The following is a 24,569-nucleotide window of genomic DNA, read 5'->3' as shown; positions in this document are numbered from 1 at the left end:
AAACAAGGGTGTCCCATAATAATAATACTTTTGGTATTTATGCCCCACTCATCTGACTGGGTTGCCCCAGGCACTTGCAACATATATAAAACCATAATAAAACTTTAAACATTAAAAAAACTTCCCTATACAGGGCTACCTTCAGATGCCTTCTGAAGGTTGTATAGTTACTTATCTCCTTGGCTCGGGGGTCGCATAACTCCATACCCTCCAACATTTCTCCGATGAAAATAGGGATGTCCCAGAAGCAGCTTAGTCATGCTGGCCACATGACCTGGAAGCTGTACACCGGCTCCCTCAGCCAGTAAAGCAAGAGGAGCTCCACAACCCCAGAGTCATCCGCGACTGGACCTAACTGGACCTTTACCTTTAAGGAAAAGCGGGACATTCTGGGATCAAATCAGAAACCAGGATGGCTTCTGTAAATCCGGGACTATCCCTGGAGAATAGGCGCACTTGGAAAGTCTGCATTGCTGGTAAACTAAAAGTGAAACAGAAAGAGTGCCACTGTAAATATATAGGCCTCTGTCCAGTTTGCTACCCATGAAGGGACCTGGTGATCTTGGGGCTAGGCCAGTTTTCAGCTTCTGCTGCTTAGCTGTGAAAATGGGAACGCTGATAGAAGATTGAAACATGACTATGCTATTCCCCAAGGCCTCAAGCGGTGAGCCACAAACACAGAATATAGATACAGTTAAGAACTCGGGTTAAGAACTTAATTCATTCTAGAGGTCCGTTCTAGAGAAACTGTTCTTAACCTGAAGCACCACTTTAGCTAATGGGGCCTCCTGCTGCCGCTGCGCCGCTGCTGCACGATTTCGGTTCTCATCTTGAAGCAAAGTTCTTAACCCGAGGTACAATTTCTGGGTTAGTGGAGTCTGTAACCTGAAGCGTATGTAACCTGAAGTGTCTGTAACCCAAGGTACCACTGTATATGCACCCAGAAAGTAGAAAATACAAAATTCCTCCAACTATCTCCTCGAGCTCCAAGTGCCTAGCTCAATTGTGTTCAATACTGAATCACCCGTAATCACCACAAAAGCCCATGATTTGAATGATGGGTCCAGGACAAAGTCTACGGCGGCCCAGAATTTCTTTGACTTTGTGGGTGACAGCAGTTATCAGCAATGTCACACTGAACTGAACAGGATTGGTGGCACACTTTTCCTCAGATGAGAAAAGAATCATTATCCATTGCGTGGGGCAGGGAACAGGGGCTGCTTGAAACTTATTCAAAACCTAATCACATATTAATAATGGCTCAAGAAGCGAGTGTGCAGGCATCAACCAACTAGCAGCTTTAGTGGACTTCGGCTGCTGCAATGGGGATTTTCCCCCCCTCCCCGCCCTTCTTCTCCAGACACAAAAGTTGTTGAGCCTTTTCGGCATACAGTGGTACCTTGGGTTACATACGCTTCAGGTTACATACGCTTCAGGTTACAAACTCCGCTAACCCAGAAATAGTGCTTTAGGTTAAGAACTTTGCTTCAGGATGAGAACAGAAATCGTGCTCTGGTGGCACGGCAGCAGGAGGCCCTCATTAGCTAAAGTGGTGCTTCAGGTTAAGAACAGTTTCAGGTTAAGTACAGACCTCCGGAACGAATTAAGTACTTAACCCGAGGTACTACTGTATACCCCCTGAGTTCGGCTTGCAGGGGAATGGGGACTATGAGAAGCAGTTGGGGCAAGGAGAGAGGAGGTCGTTGTCTGGCAAACTGAAAACTTTGAGATGACAGATTGATTGCTCCATCCTCTCTCAGTGCCTCCTGTAAGCTAGCTAAAAGAAAGAAGGCCTCAACCTCTGCATCTTGGCCGCAGCTTAATTTTAGAAGGGCCTATGATCCCACTGATTGTCACCTTTAGAGAACTGTATTCTGTAGTTAACATCTTCTGTAACTGTTACACTACAGGTCATTACTTTTAGATGAGATGGTATCAAGTGTCTTTAACAGATGCTTACATGGCAGAGATTGCAATCTCCGCATTATCAAGGTGAGTGCTCATTATTTCAGGTTCATCTTTCCTTCTCATTAACATTGGGAGGAAAAACAAACCGGGGGCACAGACAAGGTTCATACTGATGCTAACTGAACAGGTAAATCAAGTAACGTTAAGATATGCCAAGCATTAAATGAATACTAAAAGAATGAGTGTGAAACAATCATTTTCTGCGGCGGACAAGACAGCTGTTCCAAAAAGCTCCACAATAAGAACATTAAATATTGATGGAACACTCAGGTTGGGCTTTTATCATGAAATACATTTGTGCACACTGACTGTTCTCAGATACACAGCATATAATCTTAGCGGTTACCACTCATGTAAAAAAATACGTTCATCTGCTACTTTTCTGCTTGCATCATTTTATGTTTTCATTTTTTAAAAAAAATAATGTTGTATCTTTGGATGTTTTTGTTAATCCATATTTCTGAAGATTTCGTTTTTGAAATTTCGTTGTTAAGTGCTGAAAGCCACCTAGAAAGTTTTAGCTATGTGGCAATATACAGAAATATATTTCATATATTAAAGAAAAATACACCAGAGAAAAATAGTTATTAGTTCTCTCCCAATAACTTGTACAGTGGTACCTCAGGTTAAGTACTTAATTCGTTCCGGAGGTTCGTACTTAACCTGAAACTGTTCTTAACCTGAAGCTCCACTTTAGCTAATGGGGCCGCCTGCTGCTGTCGCGCCGCCGGAACACAATTTCTCTTCTCATCCTGAAGCAAATTTCTTAACCTGAGGTACTATTTCTGGGTTAGCAGAGTCTGTAATCTGAAGCATATGTAACCTGAAGTGTATGTAACCCGAGGTACCACTGTACACTAGTTACATGTAGGGAGAACCTAAAAGCATTTTAAGGTGTGGGAAAGTTCTCGAACAAGGAAGACAACTTTACCAGAATGTGTGGTGGGCAGAGGTATATTGTCCTCTAAAGCAGTGGTGGGGGACCTGTGTGATCCATCAGCTCTAAACTGCATCGCCAACAGGGATGACGGAAATCATAATATGACAACCTCCGGAGGCCACAAGGATTCCCCACCTTTGCTTTAAGGTAACATCCTTTTAGACTTTGTAGAGTAACCTGGCGACACACATGCTCCATAATTATTATGCCCTTACTGTTAGCTAGCACTACAGCAGAACCTAACTCATATTATTGTCAGGAGTTCAGCTGGCTGTGGTGGCAATATAAATTTACAGTCTGCAGAACACTGCCTGAAGAACAAAGGCAGCATCGTCCCCGTCCCCCCCGGGAGGACTAAAGCTTGGCCATCCTTGGTGGAAAAGAATATATTGTTCCAAATCGGTGGCTTGTCAGACTGCGATGAACTTGACACTTCCCATAGCAGACCTGCTTTTGGATCAGTGAGCCTGAAGCCTAAACCTGGCAAAGGAGGTGAAAACCTTCCTACACCACCATCAACTGCCCCATGTCGAAAAAGGTAAGAACTTGGTTTTCTATCTACAGATATGGGGCAGATAGGAAATGGATGTGTCTAGGGGAGGAGTGGGCAATCTCAGGCTGAGGGTGGGGAACAAATGCAGCCCTCAGATTCTCCCCAGGTCACAGCCTTCACAGGTCCTGTTCCACACACCCCTTGAGTGTTTTTGCCTGGCTGGAATATATCATTGAACTGTGATAATACCTATTGCTTGCTTGGATGCAGGATGGAAAGAAAAAGTGTGTCTGCTTGAGAGTGTGAGAAAGTGTTTGTGTGTGTGTGTGTGTGTGTGTGTGTGAGAGAGAGAGAGAGAGAGAGAGAGAGAGAGAGAGAGAGAGAGAATATATCAAGATAAGGAAACACTGACTTGACTTAACAAAATGTTCAAGCTAAAATTGAATTTTCCATACTGTCTTGAGGAGAGAAAAGAAAGGGCAGGCAGTACAAACGGCACAGCAATAATATAAAACATCTTCCCTTGTGGACAAAAGCGGACAGAACCAATTCACCTTTAATCTAATATACAATATGCCAAAATTAGTATGGAATGACAAGACGGATGCCTCAACGATTCAACATTTATCTGAATGCTTGTTTGCTTCAAGAGAGACTTTATTGCTAGATTACTTGGACAAATGGGTTTTAAGAGACTAATTTATCTGCCTCAAACACATTCTCAGCTGTATTAAAACAGAGCTCAATTTAATCCAGCTTTGATGCTTGATCAATGCAATGCAGTTGCCTCATCAGAGTCATTCAACAGCACTAAACTAAGTTTATAAACCTCTGTTCCCCTAGACATTAAACTATGCTAAAGATTAGTTGCCCAGCGTTGACCGACAGAGATAAGCTTCCAAGAATATAAGCAAATCATGGTTTAGAGTTGCTTGTCTGCTAAGCAGATTTTTTTTTTTTAAGCAATCTCATTTCCACAAAACTGCCTCTAGAAGTGGAGTGACCACGATTTGGTGGTTTAGACATTGTGACAAGTCATAGTTATGTTTCCTTAACCATACTTTGGGCCTAATATCTTACAGACTTTGGAGTCAGTAAGAAATGGCCGGATGCAAACACAAAAATCCACCTACAGTTGTGGCACTATGGCCAGGAAATCATTCCTAATCAACAAAAGCAGACTTCAATGGGTACATTAATATGCTTCATGTATACATACTGGAAAACTCCTCAGTTTACTTCCATGTACAATACGGGGAGCGAAAATGCCCTCCAGCACTCACAGGTAAACACACAAATAGTTCCAACAAGTTACTGTCACCAACTACTTCTGAATCGTGGTTTGTGGTTGTTATTTTTTAATTTTGTATTTATGATTTTCAGTTATATGCATTTCAATAGTTTCAGGATCATTCTAACATTTCAAAACTCAACTTCTTTCCTCCTCTTCTTCCTGTGGTTCCTTAAATTAATTTTTTACATTTCCTGCAGATTCTAAATTAACTAAACTTATTCGTCTACTTTAAATGTATGCTCTTATGAAACGGCAGGTTACTGCAAACAATCCCGTCAATGTCCTTATCTGTTTACGGTTTGTTTGCAAAAAATAAGCCATTTCCATTCTTCTATTTAAAAAGTTTGTTATCTCGTTTTCTGGTAAGTTTCGCCATTTCTGCATGTTCCCTAAGTTTTTGTGTCCATTCTTCTTTCATTGGAACTTCTTCTAGTCGTGGTTTGTTTTGCTGAGTTTATGGCTTACTGTGCCATGTAAACGTGGCCAAGCATTGGTTTGTGTCAGCTAACGTTGGCTTGCTGTGCCCTCACCTGCTGTGTGAATATACGGAAGCACTGTGCATTGCCGCAATGACCAGCAAGGCATTCTCTTATCAGCTAGATGCAGAAAAAGGGTGGGGAACACGAACCTTATCTGTGAAGACCTTTTACTGCTCTTTGCAAGATCCTTGGGCAGCAGGGTGGTGGGAACTGGCCCAGAATTCCCCCATTCTCCTATTCACAGGTGCCCCCAGCCCATGAAAGCTCATACAGTGGTACCTCAGGTTACATACGCTTCAGGTTACAGACTCCGCTAACCCAGAAATAGTACCTCGGGTTAAGAACTTTGCTTCAGGATGAGAACAGAAATTGTGCTCCGGTGGCGCGGAGGCAGCGGGAGGCCCCATTAGCTAAAGTGGTGCTTCAGGTTAAGAACAGTTTCAGGTTAAGAACGGACCTCTGGAACGAATTAAGTACTTAACCCGAGGTACCACTGTATACCCTTTCTGCTAACGCTTTCTTCCTGCTGCTCAACTGCATCTGTTACAATTGCTGACATGGTTTACTAACAGCAAAAGCGATGCTTTCAATATATAGGCATTGCTAGATATGGGTAAATGGCACTTGCGTCCCATAACTAAATAAAAAAATCTGCTGCAAAGCTGATGCACAGCCAGGCTAGAGAGGGCCAGCTTAGAAGTGGATGGAGAAAGAGATCTGTTGCCTACAAGAACGAGGAAGGGGAAGAGATGTTTCCAAAATGAACCAATGATCAACTCTAAACCGTGTGAGTGGTTTCATTTGAGTCCTTCTCCCCTTGTCTCTCTGACCCAGGCAGGCAGCTGGGGGGCAGCCTGAAGCAATTAAACAAACTTAAAATTGAGTCAGGATGCCAAGTTTAGGCATAACGAAACACAGCACAGGCAGTGATTAATACAAGTCATCTTCAAATTATGTTCTCAAATTTGCTGGCCCCAAACAACCTTTGTTTGTGTGACCATCACGAGCACACATTGAATTTGACAATTTGTAGAGTTTTGCATTCAATGCAATTGTAAAAGAGTCAACAGTTATCCTGCTAAGCTGAATGGATGCTGTTCTGTCTGAACACAGACCACCACCCCCTTCATTCAGAGAATAGGATGAAGGTGCTTGGCGCATTAGTTTAGCTTTGCAGGCCTGGGCTTAGGGAATAAGTGAGACAGATGAATCCAAGTAGAAAGAAAATCCATTTAGGGAGAACATTCTACCTCAAGGGTGTTCCACATCTTTTCAATAACCTTCACTTGCTCTTTCCCCAAAATGATGGGATTCTGGGATTCTAACTCAAAAACATATTGGGAAATGGTATTTCTAAGAATTTTTTCTCCACTCATCATGTTTTGCGCCCAGGAGGTGTAAATATAGAGGGAGCATTTTGCTCTCTTTTCCGTTTTGTTTATGTTTGAAAGCTCCAGACTGTTCTTCTAGGCCATCTTAAAAATACTGTAGAAAACAGACTTGGAAAATATCAGCAAAATAAATAGAAGCAGTCAAAACAATAAGTCTGTCTCCCCAATCCCCGCCCAAGAATGTTCCCATGTCTAATATCCGAGGAGATCTGCTAGATACGGAACACAGTAGTTCTATATTTAAAATGTTTGTATCTCATCCTTCATCCAAAAGTCTCAGGACAGGGAACAGCAATGTCCATTAAAAAGCATCCTCACAGAATAAAATTCACAGGTGAAAATAAATATATAGTCTATCAAAACCTATCGCACCCAAACGCTACCATCAATCTTCAAAGCACAGAAAGCCACATTTTAAGGTCACATCTACATGACGCTAACTATAGACACCAGCCAAATTTCAAGGGGTAGGTAGGGCATTCCAAAGCTGGGTTGTCACAACAGAGAGGGCCTGCTTATGCCCCAATGACAGATCTTAACTCCCAGGCACGATTATACAGTGAGATGTGATCCTTCAAGTAAGGAGATCCCAACTCATACATTTATGTCATTGTTAGGCCATCAATTATGTCACAGACCAAACAGATACAGACCTCATTTGCAGATATCCATGTCAATCAAAGTATCTGCCTAGTAAATAAACTCGACTTATCTGAATAGCAGTGTTAAATTAAGCCACAGCACAAGAAACAGCAAGTTGAACCTATTGGGAATAGGTGTTCAATACCAATCCATCCAATAAAAATAATGAACACTAAAATCTACAAATCCAGCAGAGTAGAATCAAGTAACTACAGTGGTACCTCGGGTTACAGACGCTTCAGGTTACAGACGCTTCAGGTTACAGACTCCGCTAACCCAGAAATAGTACCTCGGGTTAAGAACTTTGCTTCAGGATGAGAACAGAAACCGTGTGGCGGCGGGAGGCCCCATTAGCTAAAGTGGTACCTCAGGTTAAGAACAGTTTCAGGTTAAGAACAGAGCTCCAGAACAAATTAAGTTCTTAACCCGAGGTACCACTATATCTTAAAAGATACAGCCTGAACAATTATATTACTACACATTTGTATGTCTAACTTGCCTTACAGTTTAATCCAATGGTTCTGAGGCACAAAATTATGAGCATGCAGTTAGATGCACTGTAAAAACCGATCCATGCATTTCTGTGTACAAGAAGTGTGGAAATTTTTATTGTAATATTAAAGAGTGGAACCTACTTTAAAACGAGGAAGGTGCATAAGAGACAGCAGCAACTGCCTTGGAAGTACACTTAGTCCTAGAAAGGCATTCCAACCAGATCTGAAGCAGCTAGACAGGTTTCGTATTGTTGCTTCTGTAGGATTAATTTCCTTTAAGTAGCAGGAGGTGATAATGGTCAAAAGCCAGAGGTCCGCACGGTACTCAGACGCCTGAACGGCAGAGAAACTCATCACATCAAGCAAGACGTCCTTTCTCATACTGCTTGATAACATTCCAATGCCCTTCTAATACAGAGACAGATTCCTATACCAAGATTTTCCAGAAGTAAAGCCTAAAGTGTACTGAAACAGCAGCTTCAATAGCTATCTCTACAGTAAAGGACAAAAGAAACCTAGAAAAGAAACCCTATTGGGGTTTTATGCTTAATAATAATAATAATAATAATAATAATAATAATATTTACACCCTGCCCATCTGGCTGGGTTTCCCCAGCCACTCTGAGCAGCTCCCAACAGAGGACGAAAAACAGAATAAAACATCAAACATTAAAAACTTCCCTAAACAGGACTGCCTTCAGATGTCTTCTAAAAGTCGGACAGTTGTTTATTTCCTTGACATCTGATGGGAGGGCGTTCCACAGGGCGGGCACCACCACCGAGAAAGCCCTCTGCCTGGTTCCCTGTAACCTCACTTCTTGCAGGGAGGGAACTGCCAGAAGGCCCTTGGAGGTGGACCTCAGTGTCCGGGCTGAATGATGGGGGTGAAGACGCTCCTTCAGGTATACTGGGACGAGGTCATTTAAGGCTTTAAAGGTCAGCACCAACACTTCAAATTGTGCTTGGAAATGTACTGGGAGCCAATGTAGGCCTTTCAGGACTGGTGTTATATGGTCTCAGCGGCCGCTCCCAGTCACGAGTCTAGCTGCCACATGGGACAGTTGCATATTCCTGCCTTGAAGGGACTACATGATCATCAGGGTCCCTTCCAACTCTACAACTCTAGGATTCTATTATTAAGACCTTAGAAAGGATGTTTCAAAAGGGCTGAGATGCATCATTGGATGCCACCTTTCCAGAAGGCCCTTGGAGCTGGACCTCAGTGTCCGGGCTGAACGATGGGGGTGGAGACGCTATTGGTTATCCCAGGATAATCCTCAACACAGTGGTACCTCGGGTTACAGATGCTTCAGGTTACAGACACTTCAGGTTACAGACTCCACTAACCCAGAAATAGTACTTTGCTTCAGGATGAGAACAGAAATCGTGCGGCGGCAGCAGGAGGCCCCATTAGCAAAAGTGGTACCTCAGGTTAAGAACAGTTTCAGGTTAAGAACGGACCTCCGGAACGAATTAAGTTCTTAACCCGAGGTACCACTGTATACGTCAGCGCAAGGGTAACAGGACTCTTATCATATTTAGAAAAATACAGTGGTACCTCGGGTTAAGTACTTAATTCGTTCCGGAGGTCTGTTCTTAACCTGAAACTGTTCTTAACCTGAAGCACCACTTTAGCTAATGGGGCCTCCTGCTGCTGCCGCACGATTTCTGTTCTCATCCTGAAGCAAAGTTCTTAACCTGAAGCACTATTTCTGGGTTAGCAGAGTCTGTAACCTGAAGCGTATGTAACCTGAAGCGTATGTAACCCGAGGTACCACTGTAATAGGCCCACTACCTAATGTTTTTGTAGATCAGCCCTTCTATGGGCGCATACACACAAATCCAATCACTAACTGATGTCAATTCTCTTCACACCCTGAAAACTGTGGCTTCATAACCAGGTGGGTTATGAAGATGCATTGAAGTCAGCGCAGGTTCCTCCCAGGGAAGTGATCAACCCTCCCTCCCTTGGGAGTTCACACTTGAAAACGGGGCTTTGCATGGAAATTTTGCATCAAGGAAAAATACAATACAATACTTTATAACGTAGCAAGACCCGTTCTGCAGACAGGCTACCAATTCTTGACAAGTTCTCTCTGTCCACAGTTACACACCTCTAGAGCAAGCGAGACACAAGATACCAGGCAAGAGGTGGAAAAGAAGAAATAGCTAGCAGTGCCCAACAACAGAAGTACTATACTCCCTAACACTAACAAAAAATAAAAGCACAGTTCAGTATGTTTGGTATTTCTGTTGGCAGCCTCTTTCCCCCAATGCTGCAAACTGCAGTTATTTAAAAATACACCTCAGGCAAAAAATCCTCATCAACATCATCATATGATCTCCACAAGGAAGTCACGTTATTAAGTGTTAATATTTAAAAGTTAAGTTTGCTCTGAATATTTTTGGCATCTGCATTGCAACAAGGTTGAGCTTAGAGTCAGCCAGCTTTTTGAAAGATGCACGTCTTTTAATATGCATTATATACGCAGGCGCACTTTTTATTTTTCATTTTGTAAAGTTACAATAAGGAAAAATAAATGATCAAAGGCAAAGGCAATCCAATAAGGAGAGAAATTATAAAGACACAGTCATACAGCCATAAGTGGGGAGGGAGAGAGGGAACAGCCTCCATCTTGGTCTGCTGGCTGCATGCATTAAGCAAACTGTTCCATATATGAAGTACAAATGTCTGTCTAGTCTGTTACTGCCTGGGAAAGGCTCATTTTTGATACACTGCAACAACGGATAGGTTTTCCATCCATTGAACCACTGGGTTAAAAAGAAGCACATATTGCAGAATCAAGCCTAGTATCTCAAGAGAGTGTTTTTTTGCCATTTTAGGAAAGCAGCTACATTGCAAATACAGTGGTCCCTCGGGTTAAGTACTTAATTCGTTCCGGAGGTCCGTACTTAACCTGAAACTGTTCTTAACCTGAAGCACCACTTTAGCTAATGGGGCCTCCCGCTGCTGCTGCGCCGCCAGAGCACAATTTCTGTTCTCATCCTGAAGCAAAGTTCTTAACCTGAAGCACTATTTTTGGGTCTGAAACCTGAAGCGTATGTAACCTGAGGTACCACTGTACAATCATCTGCCATCAGCTTTGTTATGCTCAAACGTAAAACGTGCAGCACAATTCTCCTGTGCAATGTATGGTACTACAACACATCAAACCAAATGGCATTGGCTCGAGTCAGCGGTAGCCAACTAAGGGCTGGACTACAAGTCCCATCATCCCTGGCCATCAATTGTGCTAGTTGAGGCCAATGAGCAAAAATGTATTGTGGTCCACAGGTTCCCCATCGCTGGCTTAAGATATCTTGGACCACAGACGCCAGATTTCCATACATTTTAAATCCAAAGGTGGATGGATGGGTGGTGGGGAGAACATTTGATCCAGCTTTTTGGGAAATGGAAGTTTGAGGTAAGTGTGTATAAGCAACACGGACTTGTCAATTAAAAAAACCCCAAAACACAGCTTAACAACATTCAGTGCATTCACTATCATTAAATAGCATTAAGCCCATAAATCAGTAATGTTTGATACACATAAAGTAGTAGCAATAATTAAAAGGTAGCTATGCATATCTTTTTAGCCAATCATAAACACACTACAGCCACCAGAGTTATCAAGCTTCTTGGGCCACATGGAACTCCCAGGATCTCTGCACATTTTTAGGTGCTGAACCTTGAACCAAAGCATCAGACGAACCTTTCAGAATCTGCACATGGATGCCCCCATTATTTAGTCAGGCCTGGATTTCACATGCAGCAGACTGCCACAACAGGGTTCTGAGACAGTACAGTGGTACCTCGGGTTAAGAACTTAATTCGTTCTGGAGGTCTGTTCTTAACCTGAAACTGTTCTTAACCTGAAGCACCACTTTAGCTAATAATAATAATAATAATAATAATAATTTATTTATACCCCGCCCATCTGGCTGGGTTTCCCCAGCCACTCTGGGCGGCTTCCAAAAGAATATTAAAATACTATGATACATCAAACATTAAAAGCTTCCCTAAACAGGGCTGCCTTCAGATGTCTTCTAAAAGTCTGGTAGTTGTTGTTCTCTTTGACATCTGGTTTTATAAAACAATTATAAAATATAAAAAACTATTAACAAACTAAGCAATAAGCAAAACAGCAATTAAAAAATAAGCTAAATATCACAATTACAGCAAAAATGCGCTTAATGGGGCCTCCCGCTGCCGCTGCGCCGCCTCTGCACCATTTCTGTTCTCATCCTGAAGCAAAGTTCTTAACCCAAGGTAATATTTCTGGGTTAGCGGAGTCTGTAACCTGAAGCGTATGTGACCCGAGGTACCACTGTATGATGCCACTTCAATTTGCAGATGTGAGCTCACAGTTTTGAATGCCCCCTTAACATAAAAGACTCCAGAGCAAGCAGAAAACTAGGAGACCAGAGAAGGGCTGGGGCTACAGACTCTTTCTCAGATGCACTGTTTTTTGTTTTGCTTGCAAGGAGTTCCTCTGCTGGGCGAGTTCCTCCACATGCAGCCAGAAATCATACAGTCCATTCTACCATCTCATTCTGCTGCATGCATAAAACAGACCTCAGTAAATCTAGCATATCTACAGGAGTAAACGTTGATTTCTTCATCCATCAATATAATGCTTTTGCTTCCTGCTGCGGAGCATGCTGCTTTCATTCTACTGCAGAGATGAATAACACCATAGACTTCAGGCTTATGGGATCTACTTCATTTTTCTTACTAGAACCTAAGGGTGATCAATTCATGGAGAATAAAGTTATCTGCAGCTACTTGTCATGATAGCTGTGTACTGCATCAGAGGTGGTATGGTGGTGGATTCCAGTTGCTGGGAATTCCAAGCGGGGAAAGGGCTATTGTGCTAATGTCCTGTTTGCAGGCTTCCCATGGTTCTTTGGTTGGCCACTTTGAGAACAGAATGCTGGAACCTTGGTGTGTGTGATAGGAATTTTCAGGTCTTAGATATATGGTAATGTTCATAAGTGTACCAACCAAGGACATACATAGATCTGCCCAGGAAGACCGACCTGGAACCATTTTGATTCCTAAACTGAGCAAATGTTTTCTCTGTAAGGTCAAAGACCTTTTCCTTCACAAATCCTGTCTTAAGGGTATGTCTGTGTTTGAATAGGGTGTGAGCCTGTGACCTGGCCCAGGAACTAAGTATTTATCATTACAAAAGACTGGCCAGGCTCCCCAGGAAATCCAATCAAGTAACCTGCCAGACAGGAGATAAACAACAACAGGAGAAAAACAACATTCAAATTTCTGTTTTAAGACCACCTTTTCTGTGATGTAGGTATGATGTATCTGAGGGGTGGTCTTAGGTTACACCCCTTCTGTGATGTATGTGTGATGTTTCTGGGGGTGGTCTTGATCTACAGGGTGGCAATTTCAAAAGTCTTTATAAGACCTTGCGTGCCATTGTTCTGGGTTCCTCCTCCTCTCCTGCAGGTGAGGGGAGCACCCTGTTGCAACAGAACCATAAAGATCAAGCTTACTAGCTGCTTTGCTTCTCAATATTCTCTGGTTGGCCTCTGTTATCTTCTCCTACCAATAGGGAACCTATGTAAGGACTCTGTATGGGCTCTTGGATACCCCATAAGGGGAAAAGGGCAATTTTTGTTTACAACATGTGATCCAGCAGGGCCTTCTCAATAGTGGCACCCACCCTGTGGAAGACCCTCCCCATCAGATGTTAAGGAGGTAAGTAACTATACAACCTTTAGAAGACATTTGAAGGCAGATGTGTATAGGGAAGTTTTCAATGTTTAATGTTTTATTATGTTTTTGTATATGTTGGAAGCTGTCCCCAGAGCAGCCGGGGCAACCCAGTCAGATGGGAGGGATACAAATAATAAATGTATTATTATTTGCTTAAGATCTATCAATCAGTGCCTGATGCAAAACTGCACACACTAAGAATTACAGAATTCCAGTTCCAGATATGAACAGAGCTCATACAAAAAATCATCCCCCAAACTTCATTCATTTCTGCAGTTTTAGTGTAGGGCGCGAGGGGAGTTAACTTTGCTGCTGATTTGGCTAAAACAATCAGGAGTCAGGAATCTGTGCTGATTTACTACGAATCACGCCAGATCCAAACCTACCTTCTGCCAGCCCCTGCCTCGTAAGACAAAGCACAAAGTGCAGCATAATTGAAACTGGCCTGTCTTGAACAGGATCAAAGCACATGGCCTTTAAAAACCAACAGTACAGTATTAATGACTCACAGAGGCAAATCCTCATTTTCACATCAAGCAGAAGGTTAAGTCATAGATTTTGGTTTCTTTTTAAAAAATACCTCATATACCCTTTTTGTCCTCAGCTTACAGAAGAAAAGGCAATTGTGTGAGAAGAGATGGCAAAAGATTCCAGAGTAGCAGTTTGTACTTTTATCAGGTTTCAGGATTACCTATTAAGTATCACCTACTTGAACTGGCACCAACCCAAGAAGATATAAACAGCTTTCCCAGAAACACACCGCTTCCATCTAGCAGCCTACTTGAACAGACATTTGCATTTTCAGGTGATTTGTTCTCATCTCAGAATTTGCAAGAGCTCAAAGGAATCCTGGCCACAGCTCCCGACCTAGACTACAATTTAAATGCACAGCAGGATTACCTATCAACACTCTTGGGTACCCAAAGGGGGCATCGAAGCTGCATTTCACAGGGAACTGACAACCACCTCAGCCTCCCACTGAAAGCGGTATTCTGAAACTGAAGGGAGCTTCAGGAAAAAAATCATAATTACGATACAGAAACCAACTGATCAGAATCCCGCTGGTTGAGCCTGTGATAGGAATTTTATGGTCTTAGATATATGGCAATGTTCATAACCGCACATACGTAGATCAATACAGGAAGGCCAACCTGGAACAATTTTGATTCCTAAACTGACCAAATGTTTTCTCTGCAAGGTCAAACTGGAAAAGTCTCCCCATTGTCTCTTTCCTCACAAATCCTGTCTTAAGGACACATTTAAGATATGAATAGGGTGTGAGCCTGTGACCTGGCCCAGGAAATAAGTATTTTATCACTACAAAAGAATGGCCAGGCTCCCCAGGAAATCCAATCAAGTAACCTGCCAGACAGTGATGTAGGTGGAATGTATCTGAGGGGTGGTCTTAGGTTACACCCCTTCTGTGATGTATGCATAATGTTTCTGGGGGTGGTCTTGATCTACAGGGTGGCAATTTCAAAAGTCTTTATAAGCTCTTGCACAGCATTTTTGTGGGTCCTCTTCCTCTCCTGCGAGTGAGGGGAGCACCCTGTTGCAACAGATCAATAAAGATCAAGCTTACTAGCTGCTTTGCTTCTCAATATTCTCTGGTTGGCCTCTGTTATTTTCTCCTACCAATAGGGAACCTATGTAAGGACTCTATATGGGCTCTTGGATACCCCATAAGGGAAAAGGGCATATTTTTTATTTACAACAAGCCCAAGCCTTTAAGCATATCTAAAGTATGGAATTACCACCTCTGCCCTTTAAAATAAGGTTTGCAGCGTTTGCCTGCAGCCCAGGGTGCCAGGGCCAAAACATCCACATGACTTCTCTGCAAGACTTTATAAACACTGGCAAATATTTCTGTGCGAAGAAGCTGTCTTCCAAGAGTTGGGTGCTTTAGAAAGAGACAGGTTTCTTTTTTACAGTGCCATTCTGTGCTTGACCCAAACCAAGTCTTGAAACAATCCCAAAAGGTACAACTGTTCCTTAAGATGATAATATACTCTTATCATTCAGTGCTGAAGTGGCTAAGAACAAGCTGCACAAACATCAAGCTGGGAATGGGCTTTAGGAACTGATAGTCCTTAATTTAGCATCTTCAATCACATTCCCTCTCTGCTGTGCCTTCACAATGGCCTAAGACAAGGGGTTGGGAATTTCTGTCTACAGCCACATCCCATATTCAAGAAAGTTAATGAGTACTAACACAACTGAGCAATAAGCATGGCCTATCAATTAATTTATATGAAAGTGAGGGCGGGCGGGCAGTCTGCTCCCTGTAGAATAAAAGGAAAATGCCCTTGTAATAGCTCTAAAAGCACAACACGTTAACAAATACAACACCTTGAGATATTTTCCTCTTGCTTCTGCCATAAATTTATATGACTACCGAACAAAGTCAAACTGTTGATGTCTGGATCACACAGATATTTGGACGGGGTGGTGGTGGAAGCTAGTAAGAATGTTCATATCGCTATGTCAGTTCTACATCAACATTTACTAGATTATGCCATAGCTGTCAACCTTCCCTTTTTTTGTGGGAAATTCCCTTATTCCAGTGCCGTTTCCTGCTGCTTCCTGCTTTGTTAGATATCCTGTAGATTGTCCCCGGGACAGGTGAGGCTGCTGATCCCTTATTTTCAAATCTGAAAGTTGACAGCTGTCAGGGGTTCAGGAGCAGAGGCGAGGGCAAGGGAGGAAACAGAGAGCGAGGGGGAGGAGTCCGAAGGAAAGATGAGCGATGACGACGACCCAAGATCTCCGAGTCTTTCCAGTGAATCGGAAGATTCACAGAAAGGAGCGCCAGTGGCCAGAGCGAGGGGGGAGATTAAGGGGACACCCCAGGAAAAAGGGACAAAAGGGGGTTCAGAGAGCAGCAGTTGGAAATCGGGGCCAACGTCCCCAACAGAGCGCAGTGGGGAGGAAGGGCACCAGGTATCGGGATCCGGCGGCTGGCCGCAGGGGGGAGGGCATGAGTCAGGAGTGGCCACACCTCCATCGGGGAGCGAAGGAACGGTCAAGCGGAAAGTGAGAGGTTGGGCGCGCGCGCCAAGTTCAAATGCACAGGAAGGCGGCAGAGTAAGCAGCCCGGAAAGGGAGCCAGGTCCTAAAGCCCGCCGCAAGGAGACAGAAGGGTCCGGGGGGTCAGCGTCAGAAGAGTCCAGGAAGGAAGAGACCACGGGGGGCAGAGGGACCCAGAGAAGGAGGGGAAGGCGGAAAAGGTGGAGTAAGGCGAGGTTATTAAGTTGGTGTACAGGAGGCGGGGACTCAGACGGAGCTTCGCCGGTCTAGCTGATAAGACGTAGGGCTGCATGCGGCTGTTTGATATTGGAAACTGTAACTCAATAAAGACTTTTATAAAGTGAACGCTGGCTAGCGTGATCCTCTGTGAGCTAGGATCTGGAAGCAGCCCTGACAACAGCTATGGATTATGCCACCCAATTCCGAAATGATTGATTTTAATAGAGTTCCTTCTCTCAGAGAGGCAAATCACACTTCTCTTTGCACAACAGACACAAGAACCGCTGTCAATTTCCACGGCTTTCTGCAACAAGACAAACATGATTTAAAGCGCCATATTGGGCTCGGGCCAGCCCAAGACATTTTGCCACCCAAGGCAAAGGACAAGGCCCCCACCCCACCCTTTTCCACATACAGAAGCGGAATGAACTGATGGAACAACCTCCTCCACAGCACCCAAGGGCAGCAAGCTATCTTAGGAGATGCAGAACAGAGGAGTTTAGGAAATGCAGAGGGGAACAGGTGAGAGAGCTTTGAAGAAAATATTTGGGCCCTGCCACTGCTGTCTCCAGCACCTGCCATCATGACCTGAGACAGCCACCTCGTTCTCCCTAACGGGGAGCCTTAGCACCTGTTTCCATAGCCAGTTCCGCATGTGACGGCCATACAGAAACATTTATTTTATCTGTGTTCATGCCAAGCTCAGGCAGCCCACAGTGAAAGAGCTGCTTGCATTCAGCCACCTGCAGAGGCCTAGGCACATCACCTGGAAGTGGTTTGCAGCAGCATGCTGGAAGCCAAGTTGTGGGCCGGCAAACAGATAGACATAACCATCTCAACACAAGCAAAGAAGAAAGCAGAAGCCAACATGTATTTTCTGAGGCTGACATGTGCTAGATAGACCTAAGTGTGTCTGAAGCACACATTTGCTGGCAAGAACCTTGGCTTCTATGGAAGCCAGAGAATCAAAGAAGTACTGTATTTGTTCACTAAATGTCTCTCGTGACTTCAATAAAAGGGGAGAGGCTGCGTTCAAGTAGAATCACCAGGTACCCATATGCTCCAGAAGGCCAGCATCGCCTGGCACATGTATTTGTTTATGATTTCATAAATTTTATATACCACTCGATTGTAAAACAAAACAAAAAACCCTCAGTGCAGTTTCTAAGTTCCCTCACTCCACCCAGTGAAGAAGCATCAGCTGGTCAAAGTTCTGCAATAGTTTTAATGCTCAACATGTGTCAGAAATTTCAGATAACAGCCAAGGGAGACTGCAACCCTGCCTAGAACTGGTGAACTCTTGGACCCGAGAGCCACGTACCAAGACTGAGTCCCAGTTTGTTGGCCTAGTTTATTTTAAACTGCATTCTCACAATATCAGCCACGAAGATGGCTGGTGGCAATCCATTGCAGAACAGCCACCGCCGTAAATGGGATACTTAATACCAGAGACTTCGATCAAAATGTCAATAAAAACACTTGGGGGATGAAGTGCTATACAAATTGTAAAAGCAGTGGGATTTGACTAGCACAGGGATGGCCAAGCAGAACATTTTTAAGGCTCAGGGGCAATTTGAATATTCATAACCCCTCCAAGCACCTGGAATTCCTTCCTCCAAAACCAGATTCAATGACATATAAAAAAGAGCTTGTCCACGTTTATGCTTCTCCCATGCATAGAAATCATGGGAGAAATCACTTCAGAATCATACTTAATAGTAAAACATTATTGTGTTGACAAAATCATAATTACTCAGTGAGATTATTTAGGTAAGATGAATTCACTTGGAAACAAATCTGCAGCACTTTTTCTTCCTTCCCTCGCAGGGAAGTAACTGTGCAAGGGAGATTTTCCATCAATTAATCTGGGAGGCAGCAAGAGTAGGCATCTGTATTTGCAGGTACGAAGACAGAATGCAATTGTATTGATGTAAGCAAGCTAACTAGCACTATAATCAAATTAAGGGAAATCAACAATGGGTGGGCATTTGCAGCCTCTACAGTATTTCAGCAACACACACTTAAAAGTTAGTTGCTTGCTGGTGCCTTGTGATCCATGTTCTCCATTTAACGTGTTCCACGGGGAATAAAGATCACGGAAACCAGATTGTGAAGCCGTGTTATTCAGAAAAGACAGGGCCAGTTCTTAAGAGATGCTGCACATCTGCCAAGTCACAAGGTCAGGTATCCAGTGTGGTGCTCTCAGGATTCCACAATGGGATTCAAAGTCCCATTGTTTCTGATCACTGGCTGTGCTGGCTGGAGCGCATGGGAATTGGGGTCCAGCAACATTTGAGGAACACCACCTTGGGTGTCGCCGGCTCAGGAGTATACCAAGTTCCACTGCCTCCCAGAGGTTTATCCCTATTCTACCATTCTCTTGGTACCTTTCACATGACACATTGTAAACACACAACAGAATCCTTGGAAGCAAGTCTCATTTCGTTCAATGAGTAAGCAAGTATAAGGTGACTTCCAACACACTATTTTTTCTCAGAGAATGATGGGAGTGAAGAAACAAAGGGGTGGACTCAGTTAAACAGTTGTGCTAGTGGACTTCCCCCTTCACCTGCCCTGTGCCCCCCCCCCAAAAGGGTGTTTGATGAACTCCCAGAACAGCTTTTACAGAGAGGAGATTGTTCCACCTGACAAGCTGAAATATTTGCACCGGTGCAGGGTTTCCCCAATTTAGGTCTCCAGCTGTTTTTGGACTACAACTCCCATCATCCCTAGCGAGCAGAACCAGTGGTCAAGGATGATGGGAACTGGAGTCCAAAAACAGCTGGACACCTAAGTTTGGGAAGCACTGTATGGGCAGAACAATTGTAATCGCACAACTCGGAATTCCACCATAACCCTAAGAGAAAAAACTTTTGAGTGAACAGGACAGTCTTCAATATTTATAGATTGACTGGAAGGGGTTACAATGGTGCTTAGAATTCAAGTTTGAAATGCCTAGATCAGCCTTGCAAATACATGCACAGGAGGTGCTATGTTAGTCATTTGTAGGCCTAAAAGCAAAACAGAACAACTGGTTTACAGAAGCATGCTGCCGGATCACTCAGGCAATTACTCACCACTAGCGATGAGGCAATTGGCTGTTTAGATGCTTGACCTAGATGCTGTTTCAACAAGCCAACACAAGGTCAATGACCTTAGCTGAAAGTGAGTGGCAGAGGCCATTCCTCGTTTAAAGGAAGAACTCCTCAGTGAGCCTCATAATCGTCTATTCATCATGGTGTGCATCACCCTTCTCCAATCTAGAATCCTTCAAATGTTGCTAGACTACAATCCCCATCATCTCCAGGGATTATGGGAGCTGTAATCAGGGATTATGGGAGCTGTAGTCCAAGAAAAAACTGGAGACACCAGAGCAGGGGAAGCTAGCCTACATACTGATGGACCAATTTCGTCATTTTCCCCAATCTATCTTCACATCTTACACATAAACTAATATTAGTAATAATTTTATTATTTATACCCCATCCATCTGGCTGGGTTGACTTGCACTTACTCCTTTCCACACTCCTGTGTCATGTTCCAACGCCACAACCGTGCTGTTTTTATGGCAATTATCTGCATGATTCTTGCCTCTGTACAGCAGGCCACATTCCAGCCACAGAAAAGCAAGTTTTTTTCCCTACACAAACACATGCACAATCTCTCTATCCCTCCATCTAAGCAAGCAAGAGGCAATATCAGAGTTCAATTACACATTCCAGCCTGGCAAAGGCACCCTAAGAGAGCAAAGTTGGAGAGGGACGTGGCCTGGGGCCAGACAGAAAGGGCTGCCACAGGTCAATTTGCCCTTTGAAGGGTGGGGTGGAAGGCATTAGTAGTGCATTAAACCTGTATTTCCCATCCAAAACGTTGCCAGGCTTGAAAGCAGCTAGCTGCCTGCTTTGGCAAGGAAGAACTGTATCAAGGCAAGCAGGCGCAAAAACTTCTGAAAAATATGAACAGTGCATTTTTATTTTGAAGTCACTGATGGGCCACAAATTACCTACCTTAATATGGGACTACAATGTGGGCTAGTTCTGAAAGGGGCTTTCAAGGCTGCATTAGTCAACGTCGCAATAATGAACTTCCTCTACTACGCTCTTTGTAATAAAACACACAAGCACTTTTATCCGTGACAGATCCCCAGTCTTACACAAATTTATACCCGCGGCCAGCTTTCTCCTGGCAATTTTCACCATGGCTGCATCTCAACCAAGGAGCAAGACCTCACTGTACTAAATACATTTCCAATAAATCATCCTTAGGATTGCACTGCAACTTGAATCAGGATCATGCCCAGTAAGTACGATAAAATCCAGAGTTGCTGGCTGGTCTCCTGTGTGTTGCAATGCCTCACTTATTAAAGTTTTGAGCCAAAGATCAAATTGGGGACAACTGACATGTGCCTTGACAGAACTCAGTCTTCAGTGATATATGTGAGATTGCATGGAAAACGTGCATAGATCAAGGAACACAGACAACCTTGTTATATTTCTATCCACCATGTGCTATTTTACAGCAAGTTAACACAGCCAAGCAAGGAAATTTCTACCCTAATAAGCAGCACGACAATCCACAAAAATCACGTGGGATAGGACTTTCCAGTAAATGTCTTCACCACCCAGTAACCCTTTGCAAAGACAAGGCAACTTTACCTCTTCCTCTTTTTAAGCCCATTTCTATTAGGAATGTCAACTTTTTATATACTGTATTAATAAAAAAGAGTTTTAGTCTTCACTTGCGCAACTTCAGCCTTTTTTTAGAATTCTGAATGAAGATGGAACGCCTCCTCTCAAGGGTGATATAACCGGCTTACAATCTATAGCTCATTGTTAGAAGGGAAAGCTATCTTTAATGTTTTCTTGGGAACGTCCTCAAATTCTGTATTACATAACACAGTTAATATGCCATGGCCAAAATGAATTCAACGTGGACAAGTGCCGTGGACAATACAGGTCAGGTACCTGTGACTGAAAGCAAAACCACAGTAATTTGATGAAAGGCAAACCTATCTAGTACAGAAAGAAAAGGGATAGTGAGTGGCCTTCAGGAACCCTATCATTTTGCTCATTCTCCTTTCAAATTATTGGTGAATTTTTATTCATCTACAGCCCTTGATATCTCTCTTCAGTGCTTCACATGCCCAGCAATCAACAACTGAGTTTACTGCATCATTTCTGGTCCTTTCCTTAGTTCTTCCAGAACGATTCTAACTAAAACTCCCTATTTCTCTTTCCATAATCTTAGGAAGCCACTTAGCAGCATTTTCCCCCTCCCTTCCATTTAGAACAGGAAGCTCTCTCTCTCTCTCTCTCTCTCTCTCACACACACACACACACAAAGATCATGAACAAAATGGCATCATCATTTCGAACTTTAAAAAGAACACAAGCTGCCGCCTTATAACAGGCCAGACCATTGGTCCAAGTAGCTCAGCTATTGTCTACACTGACAGTCAACAGCTCCCCATAGTCTCTCCCAGCCCTACCTGGGGACTTAGCCTAGGGCTTTCTGCATGCAAGACAGCTCTGTTTTGTAAACACAGTTAATTCAGTGAGTCAAACACTTAGCCATTTTTAATTCAGGTGATAGCCCCCAGAAATGTGGCTACCAAGTTTGAATAATCTTGTGAATAAATGTTAGCCTATTCCTACAAAAGTTAAACATGCAACCTGAAAACACAAAATGGTAGCAGATTGTCCTCCAAGACAGGGCATGTCTGTGGCTCCTAGAAAATAGTGTGTGGTATTTCTAACAGCTCAGTGCTACGCAGAGTTAGACACGGTTAGGCCCACTCAAATCAGTGGCCTTAAGGCTTAAGCATATCCAACTCCGTATAATAATGAGCTAGACGTATGCACAAATGTTAAGATTAGAACAAGTGAAAAAATAGATTAACTATACAAATGGGACATTCTAAAACTGACCAAAGCAGCTCTTGTGGAAAGTAGCCCTACAAGTGGAAAGCAAGACAAAGTGACAGTATTTGGGGAACCATTCAAGAACACATGGAATATATAGTTTTACTGATGTCATGGTTGTGAGAGGGACTTGGTTTGCTTTATTATTAAGAAAACTTTGAAGTATTACAAAGCAATAGGTAATAGTATCCATGTGAGAAGTTCAGCAAGGATTTGACATAAAATGCCTTTCTGCATCTTTAAAATCAGAAGTTACAAGTGGGACTTTTGTGAGATGGTGCCACCAGAAATGGGTTGAAATGATTTATCTGGTACAGTATACATATTTGTTGATGACATTAAAAGTTAATTGGTATTCTGCTTATCTCATGGAACTTCAAAAGCCACTCTTTAGCCGGGGGGCAGGGGGGAGTTAAAGTTTTGGTAACTAAAAACTGAAGTTTTACTAAAGTGACTGCATATTTGATTTATTTATTTTTACTTCACGTTACCAATTTGAAGTGTTTTAGGAAACACAGAGATAGCTGTGCAGGAGGCAGGATTGCCTGAACAACGTCCCTCCTACTTCTGCGGCCTTAAAGCTTTAGAAGGCCAAATCTTAAATCAAAAAGGGCTCCACAAGCTATACAATCTAAGCAGATCAAAATCCAATTCAGCTCTAACAACTGAACACAACAGCATCCATATTTGTGAGGAGCCTAGGCCAGTCCCCCCTCCCTTCCCTTGCTGGTGCTCAGACATTGCTCACTGCCTGAACTCAGATGTATGTAGTAAGCAGACACACCAAAATAGACCAATCCAACACACAGCAAAAGGAGAGAGGGAGAGGGAGAGAGAATATCAGGTGTTCTTTTGCCATTCCTGTGGCTGAACACAGCAGGCCTATAAACTTCACCCACAAGAGAAATAAATCAAAGCCCTCCCATTAAACCCACTTGTCAATACAGCAAGGTTGCAGCTTGCTGACACCCCCAAGAAGTTGTGACTTTTGGAGTTTATCTATCCACATGGAACATCAGAAGAAGCTTTGCTATATCCATCCAAAATCTGCCCCATCACTGTGAGGCAGTGTTAGAAATGGAGATATTATAGCTAAGAGCTAAAGGGCACCTTAAACAGAGGTAACAGGCACAACAATGGAATGTCTAGGTGTGCTGTTTTAGAGCAAGAGTACAAAGCTGAAAATAAATGAACTGCAGCTAAAATCTTATGTTCATTTCCCACATGGTCTAGTCCTTCCCTTGCCCACCCTCCTAATATCCTTAAGAGGGTCTCTTCTCCAGTCTTCAGAAAGTAGCTGGAAGTGGGAAGGCAGAAAAAGGTCCTCCTTTCCTTCCACTCCGCAGTTTTAATCGGAAATCTCAGGCGCAATACTGCGCCCAGAACCCAGAAGCGGATAACTGAGGAAATTCTGGGTTGCAAAATGCGCCTAGAACAATGGGAGTTTCGAGGGAGATGGAACTTGTTGCCAGATCAAATTGCCTACTAACCCCATGAGGGCACTCTCCAGAAACTCAGCTATCCAAAGTCCCCTTCTACTCCGCGCTTCGCAGCTGTTTTGTTTAAAGGGGCGTCTTTAAGACATCTTTCTAAGGCACCCCTCCCTACCAGAACCGACGGCGCAAACAGAGGTTGACAAGCCCCCTCTTTGCAGCGATTCCTAAGGAGGGGGGCGGAATTGAGAACAGCTCCAACCTTCCTGAGAAGGTCACACCCTCAGGCCCAACCTTACTTCCTTCCCCAACACCTGACTCGTGGTCTTCAGCAACACAAGGCTGCTTCTTCCTCAGGCGCTCCAAATATCTCAGGACCGACGGAAGAAAAGTTCCAGGAGAAGTGAGCCACGGTCCCAGTTAAGCCTCGCAGTCCCCAATTCCAGCAGCGCCTCACACACTTTCCCCGGGGTGCGTGGAAGGGGCGGGGAAAGTGGAAAAATGAAGACGAAAAGGCCACCCCTCCGCCAC

General features: G+C 43.5%; 1 protein-coding gene across 4 annotated transcripts in view; it reads right to left on the bottom strand.

Moving 5' to 3' along the window:
• The window catches only part of TEX2 (testis expressed 2), a 103,061-nt gene that overhangs the window by 77,767 nt on the left and 725 nt on the right, over nucleotides 1-24,569 (bottom strand). Inside the window, exon 1 of one of the 4 annotated variants that reach the window (XM_081181272.1) lies at nucleotides 24,338-24,478. The exons of the other annotated variants lie outside the window; for them this stretch is intronic. The gene's annotated coding sequence lies outside the window, so the exon portion shown is untranslated. Of the gene's footprint in view, nucleotides 1-24,337; nucleotides 24,479-24,569 lie in introns of those variants that run through there. 4 annotated transcript variants of the gene reach the window in all.

Source organism: Podarcis bocagei, assembly GCF_964188305.1.
Source record: "Podarcis bocagei genome assembly, chromosome: 2".
NCBI lineage: Eukaryota > Metazoa > Chordata > Lepidosauria > Squamata > Lacertidae > Podarcis > Podarcis bocagei.
This window is presented reverse-complemented; position numbering and strand designations above follow the sequence as displayed.